The sequence below is a fragment of the Labrus mixtus genome, unplaced genomic scaffold (assembly GCF_963584025.1).
Source record: "Labrus mixtus unplaced genomic scaffold, fLabMix1.1 SCAFFOLD_30, whole genome shotgun sequence".
Classification (NCBI taxonomy): Eukaryota; Metazoa; Chordata; class Actinopteri; order Labriformes; family Labridae; genus Labrus; species Labrus mixtus.
The window spans coordinates 947,501-952,500 of NW_026870100.1; the positions used below are offsets into that span (position 1 = coordinate 947,501).

Consider the following 5,000-nt stretch of genomic DNA (forward strand, 5'->3'; position numbering starts at 1 on the left):
GCTTAGCTTCCGAGATCGGACAAGTTCAGGGTGGTATGTCCTTAATCCATTATTGTGTGCAGAAAGGTGCCTTTTAAAGATGTCATGCCCTTGATTCTGGCTGAATTTTTGGACATGTGAATATGTCTCTATATGATCAAAAAAAAACATATGATCAAAAAAATGAAAAAACTTACAGCACCTGGTATTCCCAGGCGGTCTCCCATCCAAGTACTAACCAGGTCCTACCCTGCTTAGCTTCCGAGATCGGACGAGATCAGGCGTGTTCAGGGTGGTATGGCCGTAAGCCATTATTGTGTGCAGACAGGGGCCTTTTAAAGATGTCATGCCCTTGATTCTGGCTGAATTTTTGGACATGTGAATATGTCTCTCTATGATAAAAAAAAACATATGATCAAAAAAATAAAAAAAGCATACAGCGTCTGGTATTCCCAGGCGGTCTCCCATCCAAGTACTAACCAGGCCCGACCTTGCTTAGCTTCCAAGATCGGACGAGTTCAGGGTGGTTTGGCCGTAAGCCATTATTGTGTGCAGAAAGGGGCCTTTTAAAGATGTCATGCCCTTGATTCTGGCTGAATTTTTGGACATGTGAATATGTCTCTATATGATAAAAAAAAAAACATATGATCAAAAAAATGAAACAGCTTACAGCATTTGGTATTCCACAGGCTGTCTCCCATCCAAGTACTAACCAGGCACGACCCTGCTTAGCTTCCGAGATCGGACGAGATCGGGCGTGTTCAGGGTGGTATGGCCGTAAGCCATTATTGTGTGCAGACAGGGGCCTTTTAAAGATGTCATGCCCCTGATTCTGGCTGAATTTTTGGACATGTGAATAGGTCTCTCTATGATAAAAAAAAAACACATGATCAAAAAAATGAAACAGCTTACAGCATCTGGTATTCCACAGGTGGTCTCCCATCCAAGTACTAACCAGGCACGACCCTGCTTAGTTTCCGAGATCGGACGAGATCGGACGAGTTCAGGGTGGTATGACCGTAAGCCATTATTGTGTGCAGAAAGGGGCCTTTTAAAGATGTCATGCCCTTGATTCTGGTTGAATTTTTGGACATGTGAATATGTCTCTATATGATAAAAAAAAATCATATGATCAAAAAAAATTAAAAAGATTACAGCACCTGGTATTCCCAGGCGGTCTCCCATCCAAGTACTAACCAGGCCCGACCCTGCTTAGCTTCCGAGATCGGACGAGTTCAGGGTGGTATGTCCTTAAGCCATTATTGTATGCAGAAAGGGGCCTTTTAAAGATGTCATGCCCTTGATTCTGGCTGAATTTTTGGACATGTGAATATGTCTCTATATGATAAAAAAAAAAATATGATCAAAAAAATGAAAAAGCTTACAGCACCTGGTATTCCCAGGCGGTCTCCCATTCAAGTACTAACCAGGTCCGACCCTGCATAGCTTCCGAGATCGGACGAGATCGGGCGTGTTCAGGGTGGTATGGCCGTAAGCCATTATTGTGTGCAGAAAGGGGCCTTTTAAAGATGTCATGCCCTTGATTCTGGCTAAATTTTTGGACATGTGAATATGTCTCTATATGATAAAAAAAAAACATATGATCAAAAAAATTAAAAAGCTTACAGCGTCTGGTATTCCCAGGCGGTCTCCCATCCAAGTACTAACCAGGCACGACCCTACTTAGTTTCCGAGATCGGACGAGATCGGGCGTGTTAAGGGTGGTATGGCCGTAAGCTGTTATTGTGTGCAGAAAGGGGCCTTTTAAAGATGTCATGCCCTTGATTCTGGCTGAATTTTTGGACATGTGAATATGTCTCTATATGATAAAAAAAAAACATATGATCAAAAAAATGAAAAAGCTTACAGCACCTGGTATTCCCAGGCGGTCTCCCATCCAAGTACTAAACAGGTCCTACCCTGCTTAGCTTCCGAGATCGGACGAGATCAGGCGTGTTCAGGGTGGTATGGCCGTAAGCCATTATTGTGTGCAGACAGGGGCCTTTTAAAGATGTCATGCCCTTGATTCTGGCTGAATTTTTGGACATGTGAATATGTCTCTCTATGATAAAAAAAAACATATGATCAAAAAAATGAAAAAGCTTACAGCACCTGGTATTCCTAGGCGGTCTCCCATCCAAGTATTAACCAGGCCCGACCCTGCTTTGCTTCTGAGATCGGGCGTGTTCAGGGTGGTATGGACGTAAGGCATTATTGTGTGCAGAAAGGGGCCTTTTAAAGATATCATGCCCTTGATTCTGGCTGAATTTTTGGACATGTGAATATGTCTCTATATGATAAAAAAAAACAAGATCAAAAAAATGAAAAACTTACAGCACCTGGTATTCCCAGGCGGCCTCCCATCCAAGTACTAACCAGGCCCGACCCTGCTTAGCTTCTGAGATCGAACGAGATCGGGCGTGTTCAGTGTGGTATGGCCGTAAGCCATTATTGTCTGCAGACAGGGGCCTTTTAAAGATGTCATGCCCTTGATTCTGGCTGAATTTTTGGACATGTGAATATGTCTCTCTATGATAAAAAAAAAACATATGATCAAAAAAATAAAAAAAGCTTACAGCGTCTGGTATTCCCAGGCGGTCTCCCATCCAAGTACTAACCAGGCCCGACCCTGCTTAGCTTCCAAGATCGGACGAGTTCAGGTTGGTTTGGCCGTAAGCCATTACTGTGTGCAGAAAGGGGCCTTTTAAAGATGTCATGCCCTTGATTCTGGCTAAATTTTTGGACATGTGAATATGTCTCTATATGATAAAAAAAACATATGATCAAAAAAATAAAAAAAGCTTACAGCATCTGGTATTCCCAGGCGGTCTCCCATTCAAGTACTAACCAGGCCCGACCCTGCTTAGCTTCCGAGATGGGACGAGATCGGGCGTGTTAAGGGTGGTATGGCCGTAAGCCATTATTGTGTGCAGACAGGGGCCTTTTAAAGATGTTATGCCCTTGATTCTGGCAAAATTTTTGGACATGTGAATATGTCTCTATATGATAAAAAAAAAAACATATGATCAAAAAAATGAAAAAGCTTACAGCACCTGGTATTCCCAGGCGGTCTCCCATCCAAGTACTAACCAGGCCCGACCCTGCTTAGCTTCCGAGATCGGACGAGATCAGGCGTGTTCAGGGTGGTATGGACGTAAGCTGTTCTTGTGTGCAGACAGGGACCTTTTAAAGATCTCATGCCCTTGATTCTGGGTGAATTTTTGGACATGTGAATATGTCTCTATATGATAAAAAAAGAACATATGATCAAAAAAAATGAAAAAGCTTACAGCACCTGGTATTCCCAGGCGGTCTCCCATCCAAATACTAACCAGGCCAGACGCTGCTTAGCTTCCGAGATCGGACAAGTTCAGGGTGGTATGTCCTTAATCCATTATTGTGTGCAGAAAGGTGCCTTTTAAAGATGTCATGCCCTTGATTCTGGCTGAATTTTTGGACATGTGAATATGTCTCTATATGATCAAAAAAAAACATATGATCAAAAAAATGAAAAAACTTACAGCACCTGGTATTCCCAGGCGGTCTCCCATCCAAGTACTAACCAGGTCCTACCCTGCTTAGCTTCCGAGATCGGACGAGATCAGGCGTGTTCAGGGTGGTATGGCCGTAAGCCATTATTGTGTGCAGACAGGGGCCTTTTAAAGATGTCATGCCCTTGATTCTGGCTGAATTTTTGGACATGTGAATATGTCTCTCTATGATAAAAAAAAACATATGATCAAAAAAATAAAAAAAGCATACAGCGTCTGGTATTCCCAGGCGGTCTCCCATCCAAGTACTAACCAGGCCCGACCTTGCTTAGCTTCCAAGATCGGACGAGTTCAGGGTGGTTTGGCCGTAAGCCATTATTGTGTGCAGAAAGGGGCCTTTTAAAGATGTCATGCCCTTGATTCTGGCTGAATTTTTGGACATGTGAATATGTCTCTATATGATAAAAAAAAAAACATATGATCAAAAAAATGAAACAGCTTACAGCATTTGGTATTCCACAGGCTGTCTCCCATCCAAGTACTAACCAGGCACGACCCTGCTTAGCTTCCGAGATCGGACGAGATCGGGCGTGTTCAGGGTGGTATGGCCGTAAGCCATTATTGTGTGCAGACAGGGGCCTTTTAAAGATGTCATGCCCCTGATTCTGGCTGAATTTTTGGACATGTGAATATGTCTCTCTATGATAAAAAAAAAACACATGATCAAAAAAATGAAACAGCTTACAGCATCTGGTATTCCACAGGTGGTCTCCCATCCAAGTACTAACCAGGCACGACCCTGCTTAGTTTCCGAGATCGGACGAGATCGGACGAGTTCAGGGTGGTATGACCGTAAGCCATTATTGTGTGCAGAAAGGGGCCTTTTAAAGATGTCATGCCCTTGATTCTGGTTGAATTTTTGGACATGTGAATATGTCTCTATATGATAAAAAAAAATCATATGATCAAAAAAAATTAAAAAGATTACAGCACCTGGTATTCCCAGGCGGTCTCCCATCCAAGTACTAACCAGGCCCGACCCTGCTTAGCTTCCAAGATCGGACGAGTTCAGGGTGGTATGTCCTTAAGCCATTATTGTATGCAGAAAGGGGCCTTTTAAAGATGTCATGCCCTTGATTCTGGCTGAATTTTTGGACATGTGAATATGTCTCTATATGATAAAAAAAAAAATATGATCAAAAAAATGAAAAAGCTTACAGCACCTGGTATTCCCAGGCAGTCTCCCATTCAAGTACTAACCAGGTCCGACCCTGCATAGCTTCCGAGATCGGACGAGATCGGGCGTGTTCAGGGTGGTATGGCCGTAAGCCATTATTGTGTGCAGAAAGGGGCCTTTTAAAGATGTCATGCCCTTGATTCTGGCTAAATTTTTGGACATGTGAATATGTCTCTATATGATAAAAAAAAAACATATGATCAAAAAAATTAAAAAGCTTACAGCGTCTGGTATTCCCAGGCGGTCTCCCATCCAAGTACTAACCAGGCACGACCCTACTTAGTTTCCGAGAT

General features: G+C 42.9%; 8 non-coding genes and 12 pseudogenes across 8 annotated transcripts; all 20 read right to left on the minus strand.

Moving 5' to 3' along the window:
• Positions 1–169: 169 nt before the first annotated feature.
• On the minus strand, positions 170–288 carry LOC132961249 (5S ribosomal RNA). Its single transcript, XR_009667621.1, has one exon. It is a non-coding gene; the product is annotated as a 5S ribosomal RNA (ribosomal RNA).
• A 122-nt stretch (positions 289–410) lies between these two features.
• Positions 411–519, minus strand: LOC132961090 (5S ribosomal RNA; annotated as a pseudogene).
• A 123-nt stretch (positions 520–642) lies between these two features.
• On the minus strand, positions 643–762 carry LOC132960868 (5S ribosomal RNA; annotated as a pseudogene).
• Positions 763–884: 122 nt separating this feature from the next.
• On the minus strand, positions 885–1,004 carry LOC132960850 (5S ribosomal RNA; annotated as a pseudogene).
• Positions 1,005–1,127: 123 nt separating this feature from the next.
• LOC132960962 (5S ribosomal RNA) lies at positions 1,128–1,236 on the minus strand (annotated as a pseudogene).
• A 121-nt stretch (positions 1,237–1,357) lies between these two features.
• On the minus strand, positions 1,358–1,476 carry LOC132961367 (5S ribosomal RNA). Its single transcript, XR_009667732.1, has one exon. It is a non-coding gene; the product is annotated as a 5S ribosomal RNA (ribosomal RNA).
• A 122-nt stretch (positions 1,477–1,598) lies between these two features.
• Positions 1,599–1,717, minus strand: LOC132960712 (5S ribosomal RNA; annotated as a pseudogene).
• A 122-nt stretch (positions 1,718–1,839) lies between these two features.
• Positions 1,840–1,958, minus strand: LOC132961262 (5S ribosomal RNA). The gene has a single exon (XR_009667633.1). It is a non-coding gene; the product is annotated as a 5S ribosomal RNA (ribosomal RNA).
• A 121-nt stretch (positions 1,959–2,079) lies between these two features.
• LOC132961026 (5S ribosomal RNA) lies at positions 2,080–2,188 on the minus strand (annotated as a pseudogene).
• A 118-nt stretch (positions 2,189–2,306) lies between these two features.
• Positions 2,307–2,425, minus strand: LOC132961509 (5S ribosomal RNA). The gene has a single exon (XR_009667871.1). It is a non-coding gene; the product is annotated as a 5S ribosomal RNA (ribosomal RNA).
• A 123-nt stretch (positions 2,426–2,548) lies between these two features.
• LOC132961054 (5S ribosomal RNA) lies at positions 2,549–2,657 on the minus strand (annotated as a pseudogene).
• Positions 2,658–2,778: 121 nt separating this feature from the next.
• On the minus strand, positions 2,779–2,897 carry LOC132961576 (5S ribosomal RNA). The gene has a single exon (XR_009667931.1). It is a non-coding gene; the product is annotated as a 5S ribosomal RNA (ribosomal RNA).
• Positions 2,898–3,020: 123 nt separating this feature from the next.
• On the minus strand, positions 3,021–3,139 carry LOC132961278 (5S ribosomal RNA). The gene has a single exon (XR_009667647.1). It is a non-coding gene; the product is annotated as a 5S ribosomal RNA (ribosomal RNA).
• A 354-nt stretch (positions 3,140–3,493) lies between these two features.
• Positions 3,494–3,612, minus strand: LOC132961250 (5S ribosomal RNA). Its single transcript, XR_009667622.1, has one exon. It is a non-coding gene; the product is annotated as a 5S ribosomal RNA (ribosomal RNA).
• Positions 3,613–3,734: 122 nt separating this feature from the next.
• On the minus strand, positions 3,735–3,843 carry LOC132961091 (5S ribosomal RNA; annotated as a pseudogene).
• Positions 3,844–3,966: 123 nt separating this feature from the next.
• On the minus strand, positions 3,967–4,086 carry LOC132960869 (5S ribosomal RNA; annotated as a pseudogene).
• A 122-nt stretch (positions 4,087–4,208) lies between these two features.
• LOC132960851 (5S ribosomal RNA) lies at positions 4,209–4,328 on the minus strand (annotated as a pseudogene).
• A 123-nt stretch (positions 4,329–4,451) lies between these two features.
• Positions 4,452–4,560, minus strand: LOC132961007 (5S ribosomal RNA; annotated as a pseudogene).
• Positions 4,561–4,681: 121 nt separating this feature from the next.
• LOC132961463 (5S ribosomal RNA) lies at positions 4,682–4,800 on the minus strand. The gene has a single exon (XR_009667826.1). It is a non-coding gene; the product is annotated as a 5S ribosomal RNA (ribosomal RNA).
• Positions 4,801–4,922: 122 nt separating this feature from the next.
• The window catches only part of LOC132960713 (5S ribosomal RNA), a 119-nt pseudogene continuing 41 nt past the window's right edge, over positions 4,923–5,000 (minus strand).